The 13455-nt window shown below is 55.9% G+C and overlaps 1 long non-coding RNA gene across 1 annotated transcript; it reads right to left on the bottom strand.

The window, feature by feature from the left end:
- Positions 1-214: 214 nt before the first annotated feature.
- On the bottom strand, positions 215-1893 carry LOC135365232 (uncharacterized). Its single transcript, XR_010412868.1, has 3 exons — positions 1624-1893; positions 1001-1095; positions 215-330 (listed from the first exon to the last, which is right to left on the bottom strand). It is a non-coding gene; the product is annotated as an uncharacterized LOC135365232 (long non-coding RNA).
- Positions 1894-13455: the final 11562 nt, after the last annotated feature.

Here is a 13455-nt window from a genome sequence, read left to right as displayed (position 1 = left end):
GAGGGGAGAATCAGCCCAAGTCTCCAGCCCTCACCCCACCCCCACCAGGGCTCACTGAGGGGACAGTCCTGGAGGCTCAGCATGGGCCCTGCCTGTCACAGCAGCTCACTGCCTAATGGGCTTCCACAGCAGAACGCAGAGATCTCACTGCTCTTTCTCACGGCCTGGAGAAGAAGAGGAAAGATCTGTTTCTTCTTTCCTTACCCATCTTATGTCCTAATGCAGTTATTCCACGACCTGGAGTAAAGATCCCTTCAAATACAAAACCCGGTAAGACTCGACTTCCTTGGAAACAGAGCTACACTTCCTTGGAAATTGATCTTCAATGTACTGGAGAGAGAAAGAGACGCTTATACCAGACCTGTCAGTGGGAAAGGACCCGGAGACACCCTGTTAGGTAAGGACACACATCATCCAGGTCTCAGGGCCAAGAGGGGCATCCAAAAGCCTCCAGAATAAATAAACTGCAGTGCATGCAGAAATGTTCCTTCTCATTAAGGGACGTGCACACTCCCTTGGTCTCAAAATCTAAGTCACAACAACATTAATTAAGTTACATCTACAAGTTACAAAATGATGGCGTAATATTTATTATACATTACATATTGAATATACTTATGTTTATATATGATTGCTTTACATTTTAAGCATATGTACATTTCTACTTTTAATATTTTAAACTTCAATAACTTTCTTTAAACATTCTAGGCTTCTGTTTTTTGTCAGTTTGGCATTACACGTCACCCCCTTGGGAGACAACCGTAAGAAACATTTTATTTATACTCCCTTTTTATTGTATATTTATTGTTTAGTCATCATCAGTCTCATACTTTCAATGTTTTCAAAGGGTCATCACGGAAACATTAAGGGTAACAGAGAAGAAATCAACCATGCTACAGCCCAGAAGCTCCAGCAGAAAACACTCAACTGGACCCTCAAGAACTCTGGGGAGGGGAATGGGAGCATGGATGGCTGGCGGCCCCAGGACTCAAGTCCCTACCTCAGGGCTTTCCAAGGTGGTAAGTCGCCTTGTCCCCCAAGTAGCTTTGTGGTCATCTCCGTCACTGGTCTCCCAGTTTAGGATCTGAGAGCAGCCTGGAATACATTAAGCATAAAATGAAAACCCCAACAGAGCTCATTTTATCATCTTCACATGATGAGGTACTATAAAGCGAAAACTGTGTCCGAGCGACGTGCTCCTCTGAAGTGAAAACAAGTCGTGCCCTTTCATGGGTACAATGTTGCATTTGCACACAGGCCTAGAGGAGTGTGATGGAAACATATCCCAAGCAACTATCCCACTCCGAGCGCAAAGCGCACCTTGTTCGGCTTATTGCAGACCCTCCGGCTCCAGACCCCAGGCGATGATGTCCCTCTGGGGGGGACAAGGGGTTGGGGGGGTTTCTGTCGTCATCGAAAGCTGTGGGCGGTCCCCGCCCTGAAGGCCTGGTTTTAATCACTGTCCAGGCAAGTCACAGCCTGACTTTAACATAGGAAAGGAAGGAAGAGGGAAAATGCTCCTTGCTGGGGCCAGGGTTTCTCCTTGGGTCCCGAGCCGGTTCCTGACCCTCCAGGACCCCTGGCAGTTCGTTTTGAATCCTTAAGTTGACAAGCAGGGTTTACCTGAGCAAACACACATGGGCCTGGAGGTGAAGCTTCCTGCCTCTCGGGGCAGGCTCATGAGGCGCTCTCGGGGGCGTCACCGCGAAGGGCCAGGAGGCAGCGGACGCCAGCACCCAGGTGTCCCCCCAGCAGGCGCGCCCCCGCCGCTGCGCGGCTGCAGGAAGGGCGGCACCTGCGCCCTGGGCACCTGCTGCGTAGGCCCCGCCCACCGCGCCGGCCGTTACTGCGAGCACGACCGGAGGCAGAGGTGTGTGCCTGCGGGAGCGGGCTGAGCGTTGGGCGGGGGGAGCAGCGGGGCTTGACCTTGCGGAGGGGAGCGGGCGCGGGCGGAGGGCGCGGGGTAGGGGTTGGGGGCGTGGAGGGGCGTGCAGCGGCGGGGCGGGGCGTGGAGGGGCGCGGACACGAAGGGCGGGGCGTGGAGGGGCGCGGACACGAAGGGCGGGGCGTGGAGGGGCGTACAGGGGCGGGGCCGGGCGTGGAGGGGCGGGGCGGGGCGTGGAGGGGCGCGGACACAAAGGGCGGGGCGTGGAGGGGAGCGGGTAGCGCATGCGCGCCCACCCATCCCGCTGATGCTGCCTCTGTCTGGGGGCCGGGTGGGGCGGGGCTTGAGGGGCGCCGGTAGCGCATGCGCGCGACCCCGCTGATGCTGCCTCTCTGTCTGGGGGCCGGGCGGGGCGGGGCGTGGAGGGGCCTGGAGGGGCGGGGCGGGGCGTGGAGGGGCGCGGGATAGCAGTTGGTGGCGTGGAGGGGCGTGGAGGGGCGTGGAGGGGCGGGGCGTGGAGGAGCGCGGACACGAAGGGCTGGGGCCGGGCGGGGTGTGGAGGGTCGGGGCGGGCGTGGAGGGGCGCGGACACAAAGGGCGGGGCGTGGAGGCGCGCGGGTAGCGCAAGCGCGCCCACTCCGCTGATGCCGCCTCTCTGTCTGGGGGCCGGGCGGGGCGGGGCGTGGAGGGGCGTGGACACGAAGGGCTGGGGGCCGGGCGGGGTGTGGAGGTGCGGGGCGGGGCGTGGAGGGGCGCGGGGAAAAGGGCGGGGCGTAGGGGGGCGTAGAGGGGCGGGGCCGGGCGTGGAGGGGCGGGGCGGGGCATGGAGGGGCGCGGACAGGAAGGGCGGGGCGTGGAGGGGCGCGGGTAGCGCATGCGCGCCGACCCCGCTGGTGCCGCCTTTCTGTCTGGGGGCCGGGCGGGGCGTGCAGCCGCGGGGCGGGGCGTGCAGGGGCGCGGCCACCAAGGGCGGGGCGAACAGGGGCGGGGCGGGCCGTGGAGGGGCGCGGCGGGGCGTGCAGGGGCGCGGGCACAAAGGGCGGGGCGTGGAGGGGGCGGGTAGCGCATGCGCGCAGACCCCGCTGATGCTGCCTCTCAGTCTGGGGGCCTGGCGGGTCGGGTCGTGGAGGGGCGTGGAGGGGCGCGGGCACAAAGGGCGGGGCGTGGAGGGGCGTGGAGGGGGGTGGAGGGGCGGGGCGGGACGTGGAGGGGCGCGGACACGAAGGGCGGGGCGCGGAGGGGCGCGGGTAGCGCATGCGCGCCCACCCCGCTGGTGCCGCCTCTCTGTCCACTCAGGGAACGCGGCGCCCTGATACCCGGAGCCTGGACCTGCCGCCGCTGCCGCCTTTGCAGGTGTGTGTTCGCAGCTCTGCACTGTCTCCCCCGGCAGACGCCGGGCAGCTGCGGTAAGAGGAGCGCGTCCTGTGCGCACAGTCCCCGCTCGCAGGGCATTGCTCCTTGGTGCCCTCCAATCCGCAGAGGTGTAGCTGGGCCAGGCGACACGGAAATGAGAAGCGGGGTTGATCGATCACTTAGGAAAGTCACACTGGTTGGGAATCACATAGCATATTATCATTATTATTTAAGGTGGTTCCTAGGTTTACTCTGCCCCGACTGCTGCGTTTAAGTGTGTTTTCCAAACGGTGTCCTTGGAGGGCGCAGACTTGGGGGAGCTCAGCAGCTGGTAAGCAGAGCCAAGCCTGGCAGAGAGGTTGCCCACGCGATCTCCAGTGACTGCCCTACACCGCGCCAACACCGTCTCCTTAACTTTGAAATGAGGAGGGCACCGGAGCAGGACGGGGACAGGCGTGGATGGCCAGGCGCCGCCCTTTAGAGCCACCCAGGCAGTGCTCCCAGAGAAGGAAGGCACCTGGTAACCACCCTCAGACCTGCCAGGCATAGGAAAAGCCAGGGGGTGTGGAGAGCACATGGGGTGAACACTCATCTGTGAGAATTCTGAGCAGGGAGCAAACTCAAGGCACATGTTTCCCTTGTTAAACTCAGGAACACGAATTTCCTGGGTCAGAAAACAGACTTAGGAAAAGGAGGCACAGCATTTCCATCCCACATCCTGCGCCCTCTCCCGTCTTCCGCACGCTCTGCCTGGACTCCAGTGAGAAGCACAGTGAATGAAAGCACACCCCTTCAGCCTCTTCATCAGCCCTGGGGGCCTTGGCTGTGCAGGGAGCAGTCAAAGCTCCCAGACCCCCTTTTCTGTTCCTCCGTCCACCTCTTCGACTCTGGCCAAATCCCACAGTTGAAGGGGATTTACTTCCTCATATCACAGCCCTTCAGCAGCACTCCCCACCCCTCTGTCCACTGTCAGGACTGCAGGGGAGGGGCGGCACCAGGGGGGTGGACCCTCCAAACCAGCGTCCTGCCCCTGCCTTCCTGGTGGGCCCAGGAGTGCAGGAGTGCACTTAAGGACTGCTCAGCTTCCAGCCCACCTTCCTGCCCCTCCCTCTCTGTGCTGCAACCTTGGGGAGGATGAGCTGTCAAGAGAGGCTGAATGAAGGTACAGCCCATCAGATATTACATCAAAGAGAACATGCAGATGGAAAATTAGCACAAGAAAACATGGACAAACTCACTCGCCATGAGGGAAATGCAAATGAAAACCTGAGAGTTATCATGACTACCCACCTGTTAGGACAGCTGGTTAATATAAAATACAGTACTACATTTCGGGTGGGAATGTAAATGGAAGAGCAACGCTGGTAGGACAGTTTGATAGGTTCTATAGAAGTGAAACATAAACCCTATGACCTAGCAAGCACTCTCCTGGACCTTCATCCCAGAAATGAAAATTTAAGATCCCATGACTCACTCTGCACAATGGTTCACTGCAGTTTTATTTGTAAAAGACGAAAGACTAGAAAGAAACAAAGGGGTGAAGAGTGCCCCTGTGAAGGGACGTTTCTGAACTATGGCAGCTTTCTGTGAATCTGTAAATCGACCCCTCTACCTCCCTACCTCTCTGTAGCAGGTGCTCCACCTGTCAGCACACCTCAGAATAGTCCCTAAGACTAGCAGTGCCACCCTGGCTCTCTGGATCTCCAAGTATCCCTAACAGCCCCAGAACCCTAAGATGTGGGTGTCAGGCAGTAGTGAAAGAAGCAGGAGGGGTCTGGGGCTGGTCTGTTACTGGGCAGGTGCTGGGCTGTGATGCCCTGTGACCCTCAGGGGCAGAAAAGGCCAGGTGTGGGACAGAGACAGCACGCAGAATGTTGTCCTCCCAGAGCTGATGTTTTGCCTTGGGAGAGGAAAGGCCGGCACAAGGACCTGGCTCAGAGTCTCCTCCCCTTCGTCTCTCCCTCCCTTTGGCTGCATCTATCCCCTGTCCTTGAGGATCACCTCCCCAACCCCACCATCTCTGGCCTCCTGCTAAAAAACCACCACCCCAACCAAGTTGCCCCCATTTTAGTGATGAGGGAAAGGGGATTCAAGAGGCGAGCCACTCTGGGGTACCAGCCACCCAGGAGCCTGATGTTTGTGGAAACCAGGTTATATTGAGCAGGGTGTGAGCAGCTAAGCACAGGAAGTTCCAAGTGCTGGGATCACAGAAGCGACCCATATCCCACTTACATCGAAGTGACCTGGACTTACATCGAAGTGACCTGGACTCCACCAGCCTCCACACTGGCTCCTGAAAGCAGCGCTGTCAAATTAGCTCAGACACCATCCATCTTAGAAGTCAAGCCTCCCACTTCCTAAGGCCCCCTGATGTTCACTTCCCAACCCCAGAAGGAGCTTCTGCATGGCTCCATCCATTTATGCCCAGCTGCTATGAGCACACTGCCTTGACTGAGCTCAGCCCAGGGGCCACAGCTCTAGGCTCTTCCCATGCAACTTCAGCAGGAGCCACAGGTGGGCCCCAGCTCACAGGGATTTGCAACTCACCTGAGCTTCCAGCCCACATCCCTGGAGCTAAGAAGGAACAACATTTCTCAGGATGGGCCATCCTAGAATCTCACCTTCCTACTCCCTTCTGACCCCCAGTGTCCACTTTATCATAGAACCTCGGCTCTGCCTCTTGCAAGGGGTCCCTTTCCTTCATACACAAGCAGACCCTACAGTCTGCAAGGTGCACCTATTCCCACCTCTCTCGCACTGTGCCTTACTCTGCAAACAGCCAGGCACCTAAAGCACCCAATCTGAATCCCGCATGTCTCCCCCAATTCCTGCGGTGTTTCTTTGGACAGAACAGAGCCCACCATCCTGGCCCCTCACACCACTCTGCCTACCGTCCAGACCCCACACCTTCTCACCGAGAGACAGGGAATGGTCCCATGCCTCTGGACTCCCTCACCCTGGTTCCCTGGCCTTGTAACATTTGCTCTTCAAAGGCCTGTATCACACAGGAACCTGTTGCGGAGAAACACCTGCTGCCATGGCCACAGTTTGAAGTGAAAACATCAGTGTCCAACCTCAAGTTTAGCAACAATGTGCTGGGAGGTCTCAGCCAGAAATGCTTTATGCAGAAATACCTGGATATAGACACACTGCTTCTCCTTTTCTTCCAATAAGAACGGTGCTGACCTCAACAGCTGTGCTTGAGATCCAGAAATAAGTATGTCTGAATGTTTTGAGGAGGCAGGCAGGTTATGCTGTGTCAGCTGGGCATGATTCACCGACACTTTCTCAGAGCCATGGAGACCCCTGCCCAGCATCAGGAGAATGTTATGACTCATAAGGGACAGGAGTGCCTGCAAGCCAGGCTGCACATTACAATCCCCCAAGGATGGTTCTCATAAATTACTCATTCAGAAATGATTGTTTTTTAATTGTTTTTTTAAAAATAACTATTTTTATTATTAATTAAAGTAATATTCACATTTGTACCAACCCCCAATCCTGGACATGACCACACTTTTCCCAGCTCCCCTTCTATGCTATCCTGGGTGGGTGCACAGGCGTCACACTCTGTAAGGCAGAAACTTCCAGGAAGACTTTCATTTGCATGAAGAACCTCTCCACCTCATGGAGCTGTGCCTGCCTCTCACTGCACTGCTTGGCCTCTTGTTTTAAGACCTCCACCTCTCCCTTGAGGATGGAGCACCTCTCCTTCAACTGGAGGATCTCAGACAATGTCTCCATAGTTCTCCAGGCCTGGGTCTCCCCAATGCCCTCCCATCCCCCCTTCTCCTTTCCTGCCCTGAGTTTTAATACAAAGTCTTCAAACCACTGGACTATTTCATCTCCCACGGCATGGTGCCATTTTCTTCTGAGGAGGAGGAGAACTCCCCGCAAAATAAATAATGCACAGATAGCAGGCCACATGGACATCACCGAGAGACAGGGAGATGCTTGGTACAAATGTGAAGTAAATCCAAGGTGAGAAGGGACTCCAATGTCCCCTTGTCTGCAGAGTTGAAAGGCACGCATTCAGAGGAATTTGGGTTAGGCTGGTGTCCCCGTGTCTCTGTAGCGCAGTGATAGGTTGGAATGGAGGAATCACAGTTTGAAGTCTCCCAGGTTTCCATGGATCCAGTGGACACATCGGTGCAAGGCTGAGCAGGTTTGGAGGTCTCCTAATGAGAGACCAAGTGGCAAGCCCATTGTTTGGGTGCTCTATGCTCTGGGGGAAAGGAAGAATCCAAATCCAAGGTCGCATGGTGAACTCACTGTCTAGTTGCCGGCTTGGCCTAGCACAGAGCTGCATTGTTGGTCTCCAGGTCCAAGGGTACACGGTGAGCCCACTGTCAAGGTATCTGCTTGGCCTAGCCCAGTGCTCTGTTATTGGTTGCCAGGTCCAAGGGCACATGTTAACCCTGTTGTCCAGGTTCCTGTTTGGCCTAATTGAGAGCTGTGTTGTTGATCTCCGGGCCCAAAGGCACCTGGTGCCCCTGCTGTCCACGTTCCTGCTTGGCCTAGTGCAGAGCTGCATTGTTGTTCTCCAGCTCCAAGAGCACATGGTGAGCCTACTGTCCAGGTGCCCGCTGTCAAGGTTTCTGCTTGGCCCAGGATAGAGCTGAGTTGTTGGTTTCCAGGTCCAAGGGCACATGATGAGCCCATTCTCCAGCTGCCTGCTTGGCCAAGTGTAAAGCTGAGTTGTTGTTATTGACATCGAAGGACACATGTTGAGCCTGCTGTCTAGGTACCCTCCTGGCCTCGTACAGAGCTGTGTTTTTGGTCTCCAGGTCCAAGGGTACATGGTGATCCCACTGTCAAAGTGTCTGCTTGGCCTAGCCCAGGGTTCCTTTTTTGGGCTCCAGGTCCAAGGGCACATGGCAAGCCTGCTGTCCAGGTTCATGCTTGGCCTAATAGAGAGTTGGGTTGTTGTTCTCCAGTCCAAAGTGCACGTGGTAAACCTGCTGTCCAGGTTCCTACTTGGCTTCATGAAGAGCTGCATTGGTCTCCAGTCCCAAGTGCACATGGTAAGCCTGATGTCCAGGTGCCTGCTTGGCCTAGTAAAGTGCTGAGTTGTTGGTCTCCAGGTCCATGGACACATGATAAGTTGGCTCCTGTTTGGCCTAGCAGAGAGCTGAGTTGTTGGTCTTCTGGTCCATGGGCACATGGTGATCCTACTGTCAAGTTGTCTGCTTGGCCTAGCCCAGGGCTCCTTTCTTGATCTCCAGGTCCAAGGGCACATGGTGAGCCTGATGTTCAGGTGCCTGCTAGGCCCAGGATAGACCTGAGGTGTTGGTTTCCAGATCCAAGGGCACGTGAGAAGCCCACTCTCCAGGGGCCTGCCTGTCCTAGTAGAGAGCTGAGTTTTTGGACTCCAGTTCCAAGGGCATATGGTGATGGTGTTATTCAGGTGAATCCTTTTCCCAATACTGAGCTGGGATGCAGGACTCATGGTTTCTTGACCCTTGGCAAGCCTGGTATTCTCTGGACTTACTTGCCTTGTGCTACACTGGAGTGGCCTGTTTGTGGTAGGGCTCCTTGTCCACCCAGTGTCTGTGGGACTCATCTGCCCAGTAGTATTAAATTGGTTCAGAAGACTCCCAGTCTTTGGGTTCCTGGTTGGTGCTCTCTTATGGGGACTGACTTTCTGCTTGTTATACTTTGTTGGAGGGTTTGTGGTCTGTGGGCTCCTGGTCAGCCAGGTGTCTGGGGGGTTACTTTGTCCACTGCTGAGCTGGTTCAGCCAGCTCGTGGTATCAGGATTTGTGGTCCAAGGACTTGCACTGTGTCCAATGATGTGGTGATTCCTTCCCCCAGTACTTATATATTTTGTAAAAGTCCCGCTCTCCCTGGTGTCTGTAGGCGTTCTAAAGATTGTGGACATCAGGGACGGATTGACATTCAATTCATTCATGGTCCCTGTGCTGAGCTGGTTTGGAGGGCTCCAGAATAGTAATGTGCCCAGTGCTCCCTCAGGTTGTGGACTCAGCTTTCCTGTGCTGAGCCCTGTTGTGAACCCAAAGGTGTGGGAACCAGCTGGCTGAGAATCCATGGTGAACTGATTTCCAGTGTCCCACTGCCATGTGCCAAATGAGATGTGTTCCTGAGCAGCTGGGCCATCCTCATAGTGGGAAAAGGGTCCAGGAGTCGCCGGATGAAGGTTTGAGGACCTCAGGACCACACAGGGTTGCAAAGGTAGGTGCAAACACGAAGGTGGACTGCAGAGTGTTGGTAAACGGCCCAGGGCAGGAGGAGTGGGCAGAGGGCTTGCCATGGGCAGGGCAGAAAAAAGGTCAGAGAATGCTAGGAATAGCAGGAAGAGCTGTAGCTGAAGCGCCATCTCTCTCCTCTGTGCAGCCTTGGCTGTTGCCGAGCTTTTAAAACAGCTCTGGGGCAAGGGAATTCCTTCTTGTGATGTCACCACCATGCCCTGGCCAATCACCAGGGCGCTGTCACGTTGGCTTCCTTCGGGTGGCCACTCACCATGCAGTTTGGCTGGCCAATGGTTGATGGCTATCTCAGTGACCTTCCTGACATCATTGCCTAGAAACCTTGTTTTAAAGGAAAACAGATAAGCTTTCCTTCAAGATGAAAAATTCCTATTTGGGATGAATTCATAGTGAAGGTCATGGAGAGAGAAGAGGGAAGAGCAGAGAGGTGTTCCTGTTATGGGATGAACATGTCACCGGGATGAAAGGCACAGAATAGGGAATATGGTCAATGATATTTTAATTGTATCTCTGGTGATGGAGGTAACTACACTTGTAGTGAGTGTAGCATAAGGCAAATCTTGTCCAATCACTATGATGTCCACCTGAAGCTAACATGATATTTCGTGTCAACTATGCTTCAATTAAAAAAAAAAAAAAAATGAGTCCCGAAAGTATATATATAAAAGAGAACTGAGTTTGTCTGGGAGTGACAGGAACCCAAATGCAATCCAGCTGGAATTAGGCTCCCTCAGCCTGTCTAAGGGCTGAAGGTAACTCTGGTCTCTTGGGGACACTCTGCTCTCCACTTCTGCATAACTTACTTCCAGTTCCCTTCTTTGCTGATTTCTGCTTCAGCTTCCTTTGCCAGCTTTTTCCTGTGCGCCCCTTCGCTTCGTGTTCATGCTCTTCTCCTCAGGATCCTCATGGAGAGAACCATCTATCCCCTGGCTTCAGAGAGCACCTCTCTGGAGGACCTTGAGGATTCTTGTGTGGGTAAGTGTATAACGTGCATTCCACGGATAGGATCAATAACTGGCTATGTGTGATTTTAGTTTTGTTCCATGAGTGTACAGCGTGGAAGAGCCTTGCCTCTGGAGCTATAATCACTAAAGGCTGACCTGTTTCTTGAGGATAAAGCTCATTCCCTGTTTCAATCTTATGTGCCTCTAATTCAGAAATATGTACCAGGGGTGACGTATCTTATCTCTGGGGTGTATTTATGAACTCTGTAATTCCTAGCTTTCCTACAAAGTTTGTTTTGCGCTCTCCCACAGTGGTGCTGCTGGAACACGATTGGGCTGCTAAGGCAAAGAAGCGTTTGTAACTTGTAGCATCAGAGACAGCAAGCTTTGAAGGGGTTGGGACGATGTGGTGATCTTTGTGTGACCTCACGAAGCACATGAAAACCCACGTTCTGAGTCTTGTGTATCTTCTTCCAGGTGGAATTTCTCCCGCATGTTGGCTTCCTGGACCAAGTCCTGAGGCAGCTGCTGCCAAGGAGGAGGAGGACGAGGATCTGCAGGTACTTCCAGGTGCTTCATTGGCATAGGGGATTGGGGGTACCAGGGTGTGGCCTGCGACCCTGGGGTGTGCGGCCATAGTGCGGGACCTGGGGGTGCAGGCAGGAACTCCAGGCTAGGCAAGCAGGGAGGTGGTTGTTAGGTTGAAAGGTAGCCCTCATTCATTCACCTCTGGATGGATACCTGGGTTGTTTCCATACCTTGGCTATTGGGAGTCCTGCTACAGTAAACGTAGAGGTGCTTTAGCTTCACACCGAGGGCACCCAGGCTGTTGAGCTGAAGCTGAATTGGGTACGACTGCCGTCACACGGCTCTCTGTGCAGAGGGTGGCTGGAGTGGAGATGGATCAGGAGCTGAGGTATTGTGGGGTGCTCTGCACAGGGGGTACCCTGGTAAAACAGCTGTAGCTGAGGTGGGTGTGGGCTGGAGTGTCCCAGTGCTCTCTTCAGGGAAGGCAGTTTAGAACGGTAGCTATAGCAGAAGTGAATTCAGGATTGGGGGGCTTCTCTGTGCACAGGATCTCCTAGAAAGATGGCTGAAGCTCAGTGGGCGAAAGCTGGGGTGTCCCGGGGTCTTCAGCCCTACGAGAGTCTCGACAACATTTGGGCTGGTTGGTCCTGGGCTGTCCACATAGGGGGCTCCTTGGCAGGGCTCCTGGAGCTGAAACAGTAGTGACCCAGGAGGTCCCGTAGCCCTCCTTGCAGGGGTGCCCTAGGAAGCCGAGTCGTGTAGGCCTGGAGTGTTCTGGGGTGCCGAGCACCTGTGTCCCCTCGGTGTAAGGTCTCACACTGTGTTGAATGCTGACCAGGGTGCCCCAGTGTGTGCCAGCTGGGTTTGCCTTGTTGGCATAGCTGGGTCTAGAGTGGTCTTGGGACCCAGGGCTCAGCAAGGTAGTACCCTGCCTGGGGTGCTCAGACCCTGCTTCTGTCCACGTTCTCAAGGTGGAGTGGAATATGACCATGGTGTTTGCCAGGACCTTGGCAGAGAAAGACATCCAGCACTACCCCTCCCCATTTCGGGAAGCTTTTGGGGTGGATCTTTTACATTCTAGTTGCGCATTAAAATGCAGCTTCATTTCTGTGCCCCAGGCAGACAGATCAGCTTACGGGCCCCAGAACTAACTCTCCCCACGGCAGTTGGCAGGCTGCTAGGCTGGGGTCCTCTGCTACGATGTCTCTGTTTCTCTCCTGTTGTGCAGAAGCTGTTCCGACTGCCCTCAGTTGTTCTTCGGGAGGATCTGCTCTATACATAGGTGGAGATTGGTGTATCTGGTGAGCTCTCCCCGCTGCTGGTCTTCCTCTTGTCTTTAGCCTTGGCATCCTTGGCTCACTCAGGAGAAAATACCCCAAATGATAAAAGGCTGCCCAGGTGGTGTGTAGCCAAGACATCAGGCTGAAGCCAGCCCAGGCCAGAGGCCTGCAGGCCATGGAAGCACCAGCATCTGGGCACAGTGACCCTACATGGGTACTGCACTCTGGACCAGCCAGGTCTTGGCATCCAGCCCTGAATCACTGACATTAGGGAGTAAGACCCCAACAGAGGGAACGGCATTTCCCTTCACAGACACCCCACACCTGGACCCTCTACCGGAGGGGGGATTTGTGCCTGGGTAGTAGCCTGAAATTTCTCACGTCTGGGTACAGATTCCCTACTTTTCTGGTTTGGGTGGTTCTTTGTGCTCCGTGGCCTGATCTTCCAAGCGTCTTTCAGAGTCACTGCCTGTGTTGGGGTAGGAGGGTCCATGCGGCCACTTCTTCCCTGTTTGGCAATGGGGGCACCGCTTGGGAGCCAAGTACGTGGTTATGGTGCGTTGCCAGGAGGCAGGGGGAGTTTTTTGCGTCCCGTGCACGGTCTGCATCCTCCGGGCTCACATTCTCGGAAGGCAGTATGGGGTGCGGTGCTCGGGGCCTGGTGCACAAAGCTTGCAGCCAGCTCGTCTGGACCAGGCAGGGGTGCTGAGTGGACAGGCAGAGGCGGCCTCTGGGACCAGCGAGGGAGAGCGTGGGGCGGGGCACCCACGATACGTGTGGGCGAGTGTCAGAGGGCGGGGAGTGGGCTGGGCAGGCGGCCTCCGCCTGGGGAGCGTCTGCAGGAGCGCAGGGGGGTCGGCGGCTCTCCGTGTGGGTCACAGTGTCCCGTCAACGAGCGTGGGCTCTGTTCTGCAAACCGTGGGTTGGAGCAGGGCCGTGGGCCGGCATGCAGGGCGCCGTGAGGGAGGCCGGGCTGCTCCTGGCTGCGTGTGTGCGGTCGGGCGCCCGGGGGGATGGGCAGGGCGCAAAGGTGGAGCCCTCGCTCCCCCCGGAGCGCTGGGGTCCTGGCTTTGGTGACTGCTTGCACCAGGACCCCTAAGTCACCACCAGGCCCTGGTGGAGCAGGAGTCGATGTCCCCGCCCCCCAATCCCTGGCCCGTCGCCAGGCAGCCTTCTTCACCTGCGGTCCCTGCCCGAAGAGCAGGCGGCTGTCCCCGCCCTCACCCACTGGCCAAGAG

This window comes from Mirounga angustirostris, unplaced genomic scaffold (assembly GCF_029215605.1).
Source record: "Mirounga angustirostris isolate CCGP_5_RB_7025 unplaced genomic scaffold, mMirAng1.0.hap1 SCAF_7, whole genome shotgun sequence".
NCBI lineage: Eukaryota > Metazoa > Chordata > Mammalia > Carnivora > Phocidae > Mirounga > Mirounga angustirostris.
Note: the sequence above shows the minus strand (reverse complement) of the source record. Positions and strands in the feature narration are given on the sequence as shown.